A 6,526-nucleotide genomic window follows, 5' to 3' on the forward strand; every position below is an offset into this window, starting at 1 on the left:
AGTTGTATCGGGACCCCCGTACTTTGAAAAAGGCTGCTATGTTTCGGTATAATTTGCACAGGCCTACACTCGACCTGTTAGCAGATGACACCTATTGCATCTCCGCTTCTTTTAGCACATTTCAACCATATCCCACAAATAGGTGAAACTACTAAGTATTACATTTACTAACAGCCGCGACTAGTTCTAAGTCTTTCCGCTATGGTCCAAGAAGGACGTCTGGGGGTTGACATCGACCCCCCATAGAGACGCACACTGTCCTAAGGGTGGGTGGGTTTGACGTGGGGGAAGACGGGTGAAGACGGAGGTTGTCATTGGCCAATTCAATTTCGAACCATAGCTACTTCTTATTCTCTTTTTATTATTTTTTCAAATTCTCTCTCTGTAGAGACATTATTTTACACATAATTTTCATTAAAACACACTCATTATTTCAAAACAAACACACATTCAACCAAAAAATGGATAATTTTCCATGTTCAATTTCTTCGTCATCCGATGATGATGGTTTTGATAAGGATTTGATTTTGCATACGCTGTTGCCCGCGGCACGAGACATGGCACGTGAGAGAGGCGAAAGTTCAAATGTCGTGAGGAAACATAGAAAATGGATCAACCAGGATTTAGAGGTGGCAAATGAACTTTTGGTACGTGATTATTTTGTCGGTGATAATTTATATGATCCATCGAAATTTGAAGAACGATTTCGTATTATTAGAAATTTATTTTTACGTATAGCTAGAGATTTGACACGTAATTATGAGATTTTCCCAATTACAATGGGATGCTAGAGGTAAACGTGGTTTTACTACAATTGGCATACGACATCGTCGTAGATGCATCAAATGAGTATTTCAAAATGTCTAAAAGGACGGGTTGCAAGTGTTCATATCTATTTTGTGAGTATGTTATAGATATTTACCGTGACATATACTTACAACATCTGACTAAAAGTGATGTCGAACAGTTATATGGTGCGTATCAAGCTAAACATGGTTTTCCAGGGATGCTTGATAGCATTGATTGTACACATTGGGAGTGGGCAAATTGTCCCAACGTGTTGCGTGGTTAGTTTACGCGAGGTGATCATGGGGTGCTAACTATTATATTGGAGGCGGTTGTTTCACATGACCTATGGTTTTGGCATGCATTCTTTGGTATGGCGGGGTCAAACAATGACATGAATATGCTCCAATCGTCTCTGATATTTAACGATATTTTATAGGGTAAAGCACTAGACATGTCATACATTGTCAATGGAAATGAATATAAGTATATGTATTACCTAATTGATGGGATATATCCAGAATACGCTACATTTGTCAAGTCATACACATTTTCGGCCGACGATAAACGAAAATTGTTCAAGTTAGCACAATAATCTGCAAGAAAGGATGTAGAACGGACGTTTTGAGTCCTCAAACAAAAGTGACACATAATCAAACATGCGGCACGAACATGGGACAAGGAAAATTGACATTATTGATTGTTTGTTTTATTTTACATAACATGATAATAGAAGAAGAAGGTAGGGCTATTTGTTCATATGCCACAAACGATATACTTAATCCACTTGCAGTAATACAAGTTGGCAGTCCGACATACTTTTCAAGGATTTTGAAAATACAAAACTGTGAAACACATCACAATCTACAACATGATTTGACCGAATACATATGAGAAAGAAAATTCCAAGGGCAAAATAACAAATGAAGATGATGAGGATGAGGACGATGACGAGGAGGATGATGAGGACGGTGACAACAAGGCGGATGATGTTGGTGACGACAACGACGAAGAGTAAAAATTTTCTATGCTTTTTAATTTTTATTTTAATTAGACAATGCAATGTTTAATTTTAGTAATTTAAGTTTTAAATTTCTATGTTTTTAATTAATAAAATGTGGTTTTATTTTTTTATGTTTTCAAAAAATTATTTATGTTATAAATTATATTTTTTTATTTAATATAATGTTAAAAAATAAAAATAAATAAATAAAAGAATTATTGGAGTGGTAACAATTTCCAATATTTAGTGGGTTGATGGTGAAACTAACATAAAACAGAGGTGGCAATGCTTTTTTCAGTGGGTTGGGTGTGACCACTCCCCACATCCTAAAAAACATATTGGTTATCTCATCAATTTCATAATTTCACATACGGTTGATGATAGAAAAAAATATTCTTTCACCTCTTCAAACTTCTATCGATTTTTACTTATATAGAAATTATTGATAAACGGGATGTTAGCAGGTGTAAACAAGATGGGGACTGCATCCCCGCCCACCTCCGGAGTTTTCCCATTCCCACGCCCCCGAAATTCCAGCCTCTCCACCTTCGCCCCCACCCCGAATTCACGGATTACCCCTGCCCCCGTTCCCCCACCCCCGATTGATTTTGAGATATTTTTTAATGAGCTGAAAGAAATTGTTTTTTTTTTGCTTTAAAAAGTTGTTTTTTAAGTTAAAAGTAGTTATTTGTAATATACTTTTACATGTTAAAAACAAAAATATTATTATATCTCAAAATCGTTATACTAACAATTTTAAAAACGTGATTTTTTTATGGTTTTGGAAACCCAAAGTCATTGTTGTAATATATATATATATATATATATATATATATATATATATATATATATATATATATATATATATATATATATTATCGGAGCCCCGATTAGGGTTCGGGATGGGATAGCCTACCCCCGTCCTTGCCCCCGAACTTAAAACGGGGGTTAACTTTACCATCGCCTTCAAATTTTTTTAACAAATATCCTTCATATGGGATCGGGGTCCCATAAGACTTTTTGACATCTTTAATGGGTTCTTTGGTTTGTCGAAGAAGCAATATTATTCGATCTTTATCACGCTTACTCCATGTATGTAAGGATCCCACATGAGCATCTCCACTTCTAATAAGACACAAACTACACATTAGTCATTGATAAAGATTCTATGAAAAGTGATCTTTTTTTTTTCATAGGATGCAGATAAAGACCACAAATCTTAAACGGTATAATCTATTTATTCAAGCTTGTTTCAAGATAGAAGTACAATTTTACAAAAATAATCCATTTACCTACATTATTTATTTTTCATACAGATAGATATAAGATTCATGAGGATAATTATTTCAAAATACATTTTGTGCTACAGCCTTTCATATCATATAGGAAATGATCCCATGAACTTGTACCAATCTTACCTTGAACGGTATAATCTATTTATTCAAGCTTGTTTCAAGTTAGAAGTACAATTTTACAAAAATAATCCATTTACCTACATTATTTATTTTTCATATAGATAGATATAAGATTCATGAGGACAATTATTTCAAAATACATTTTATGCTACAGTCTTTCATATCATATAGGAAAGGATCCCATGAACTTGTACCAATCTTACCTTGGATCGTGCGTCGTAAAATTCACAAAAATTGTAATATTAAAAAAAATTAGTTATTATAATATGGTCATATTTTAACAAAATGCAAATATAATCATATTTTTGTAACTTTTAATTTTGTAACTTTCAATTTTGTAAACAACTTTCAAAGCAATATTGACTTGACTCAATGAACTTAATACAATAAACATTTAATCCGGACATATCTACAGAGGTGATATGAGCATAATTAGTTAATCATTTAACATATATTCTTAGTTATTTTTGGTTAGTTATGAGAATAATTTGGACAAAAGGTACTTAAAATGCTTTGAATTGTGTTTTCAGCCCAAAAGATATGCTTGGAGACAAAAAGGAGAAAAGGAAAGCAAGAGAAGATTAAAGGGTGCCAAGAATGGCTTACTCGGCGAGTACATCGGCCTTACTCGGCGAGTACACGATGAGATGCTAGAAGATATGTACGAATGCTAATTTGAAGACGGATAAGTATTGACCTACTCGGCGAGTACATCGGCCTTACTCGGCGAGTACACGATGAGATGCTAGAAGATATGTACGAATGCTAATTTGAAGACGGATAAGTATTGACCTACTCGGCGAGTTGATTCTGCTACTCGCCGAGTACCCTCTGTTTTGAGATATCTTTATAAGACGAATCCTTATCACATGGAACGCAACCCCTGGCGAATTCTGGAGGATTAGCTGCGACTAAAAGGTTCAGAAGGCGTTGAAGAACCCTAAGCTTCAAGAGTTGGAAGAATTCAAGCAATTAGGTTAATTCTACCACTTAGACTTAGGAATTAAACATGTTTGCTTTCATAAACTTTGTTTCTTTACTTGTTTCTACTGCAACTATGAGCTAAACTCGTTTTTGTTTCTGTTTGGGGAATACCAAAGAACTCCTATGGTTTAATTATTGAATTTTGTTTAATTGTCTATTGGTGATTTGTTAAATTAAGTTTGTTAAAGAACCTTATGTGTTAATCACTACTATTTTCTGTTAATTGGAAGGCAATTAGGTTGCATGAACATCACTTAATTGTTAACCTCATATGTCTATGTGAATGCTAAAACGTATGCTTGGAAGTAATGATTATGAAACTAAGATTAATAAGAAAATAGGAAGATTAATGTGTGAGCTTGTTGAAAAACCATCAACAAGAGGTTAATTGAATTAATAACTTAATTGACCATTACAAATCTTATTTAACCCAAATAATTAATCTAGGGAATTAATTAGTTTAAACACTTGATCAACGCTTAAATTAGTTAATTGTCTAAGGGTTAGGAGTAATGAACATGAACCTAACTATTATCATTGGTAACCAATAGCAATTAATCTATCTTAACTTAAATAACCATAGGAGTGAATTGGTTGAACCTAAATAGAAACATCTTTATCAAATTTGGTGAATAGTTGTTGCTTTAGTTAATTAGTTAAATTTAGTTTGTTTAAGTTTCTAGTCTTGCAAAACTAGAGAAAAAACCATTTACTTTTATTATTTGTTTTAGTTAAAATTAGCTATTAGTTTAATTTCCGTTCCCTGAGTTCGATACCTTACTTATCAATCTATACCACTTAAAGACAGGTTCACTGCCTTTGTGTGCTCAAATTATTAATAAAAAGTAGGGATAAAACTAGTTGAATTTACACACATCAAGTTTTTGGCGCCGTTGCCGGGGAACGGTTCTAAATAATTAAGCTAATTCCTAATTTTTTCGATCCTTTGTGTGAGTTTACTTGCATAAAGTTCATTTATTGCAGTTTAGTAAATAGTAATTAGGTTTTAGTATCTGTTTTAGTTAGGTTTAAAACTTAGAATTTTTTTTTTTTTGAAAAATCACTGCTACTCGCCGAGTGCACTCGAGCCTACTCGGCGAGTATCAGCTTATTTAGGATTTTTTTCTTTTAGTTGTTTGCAATCTTTTTTTGTTCTTTTTACGCTTTTATTTGATTAATTTCAGGACTTTCATGACCAGAGGAGCAAACACACCACTGGTACCCCCGTTTGAAGACCCCGAATCCGAATTGAAAAGAAACAAAGGGAAGGACGTGGAGAGTTCAAGCACACCAAGGAAATCACCATTGTCCAACTTGAAGACTGTTTTCGGGAAAAAGAAGAGCAGCAAATCAGGAGCTTCAAGCGCTTCCTTAATACTTGAAGAGCCAATTCAAGAAGAGATTAGATACGAAACCGAGGAAGAAGACGAGGCAACTTACGAGCAAGACACCGAAGCGGAGGAAGAGTTAGCATTCACTATGGCTAACATTGATGAAATTCCCATGGGAGAATGGAAGAAGAGGATGCGCGACGACCATGGCCCGGGACTTGTGCAACCCGCAATTCCCGCCACTGCCACCTTTGAGCTAAAAGGTCATATCCTAGCTTCACTCAAGGAGATACCGTTCTACGGGAAAGATCATGAAGATGCCTACAAACATTTGGATGAAGTAAATGATGTTGCTGATTACTTCAACATTCCAAATGTCACCCGCGAAACTCAGTTGCTTCGGATGCTTCCGGTAACCTTCAAGGGTGCTGCTAAAGACTGGCTCAAATCACTTCCTCCCGGGTCAGTCACTACTTGGGCCAGAATGAAGGAAGAATTTATAGATCACTTTTGCCCACCATCAAAGATAGCCAAGCTCAAGAAGGCCATTGCAAATTTTGAACAACAAGCTGGAGAGTCGTTATATGAAGCATGGGAGAGGTACAAAAGTCTGCTACGAAATTGCCCACACCATGATCTAAATAGCCAACAAGAAGTGTCCATCTTTTATGATGGAGTCAATGTTACGACCCGGCAGCTGCTAGACTCACAAGGCCCACTTACGAAGAAGCCACCCCCGGTGATCAAAGAATTAATTGAAGAATTCTCTAAACACTCTAGAGAATACCACAACCCAAGGAATGATGTCACGAGGGGAGCCGCATATGCTGCTACTGAAGATTTATCCGCGGTCATGTCCATGTTAAAAACCATGGATAGAAGAATGGATAAAATGGATCAAACGATTCATGCCATACGGGTGGGTTGCGAGAATTGCAATGGACCTCACCTCACTAGAGATTGTGATTTGGATGAGCACGGCAACAAAAAGGCACAAGCATGCTATT

General features: G+C 35.5%; 1 non-coding gene across 1 annotated transcript; it reads right to left on the reverse strand.

Moving 5' to 3' along the window:
- Positions 1-6,051: 6,051 nt before the first annotated feature.
- Positions 6,052-6,158, reverse strand: LOC145019043 (small nucleolar RNA R71). Its single transcript, XR_013667363.1, has one exon. It is a non-coding gene; the product is annotated as a small nucleolar RNA R71 (small nucleolar RNA).
- Positions 6,159-6,526: the final 368 nt, after the last annotated feature.

This window comes from Lactuca saligna, chromosome 9, assembly GCF_052625555.1.
Source record: "Lactuca saligna cultivar CGN05327 chromosome 9, ASM5262555v1, whole genome shotgun sequence".
Classification (NCBI taxonomy): domain Eukaryota; kingdom Viridiplantae; phylum Streptophyta; class Magnoliopsida; order Asterales; family Asteraceae; genus Lactuca; species Lactuca saligna.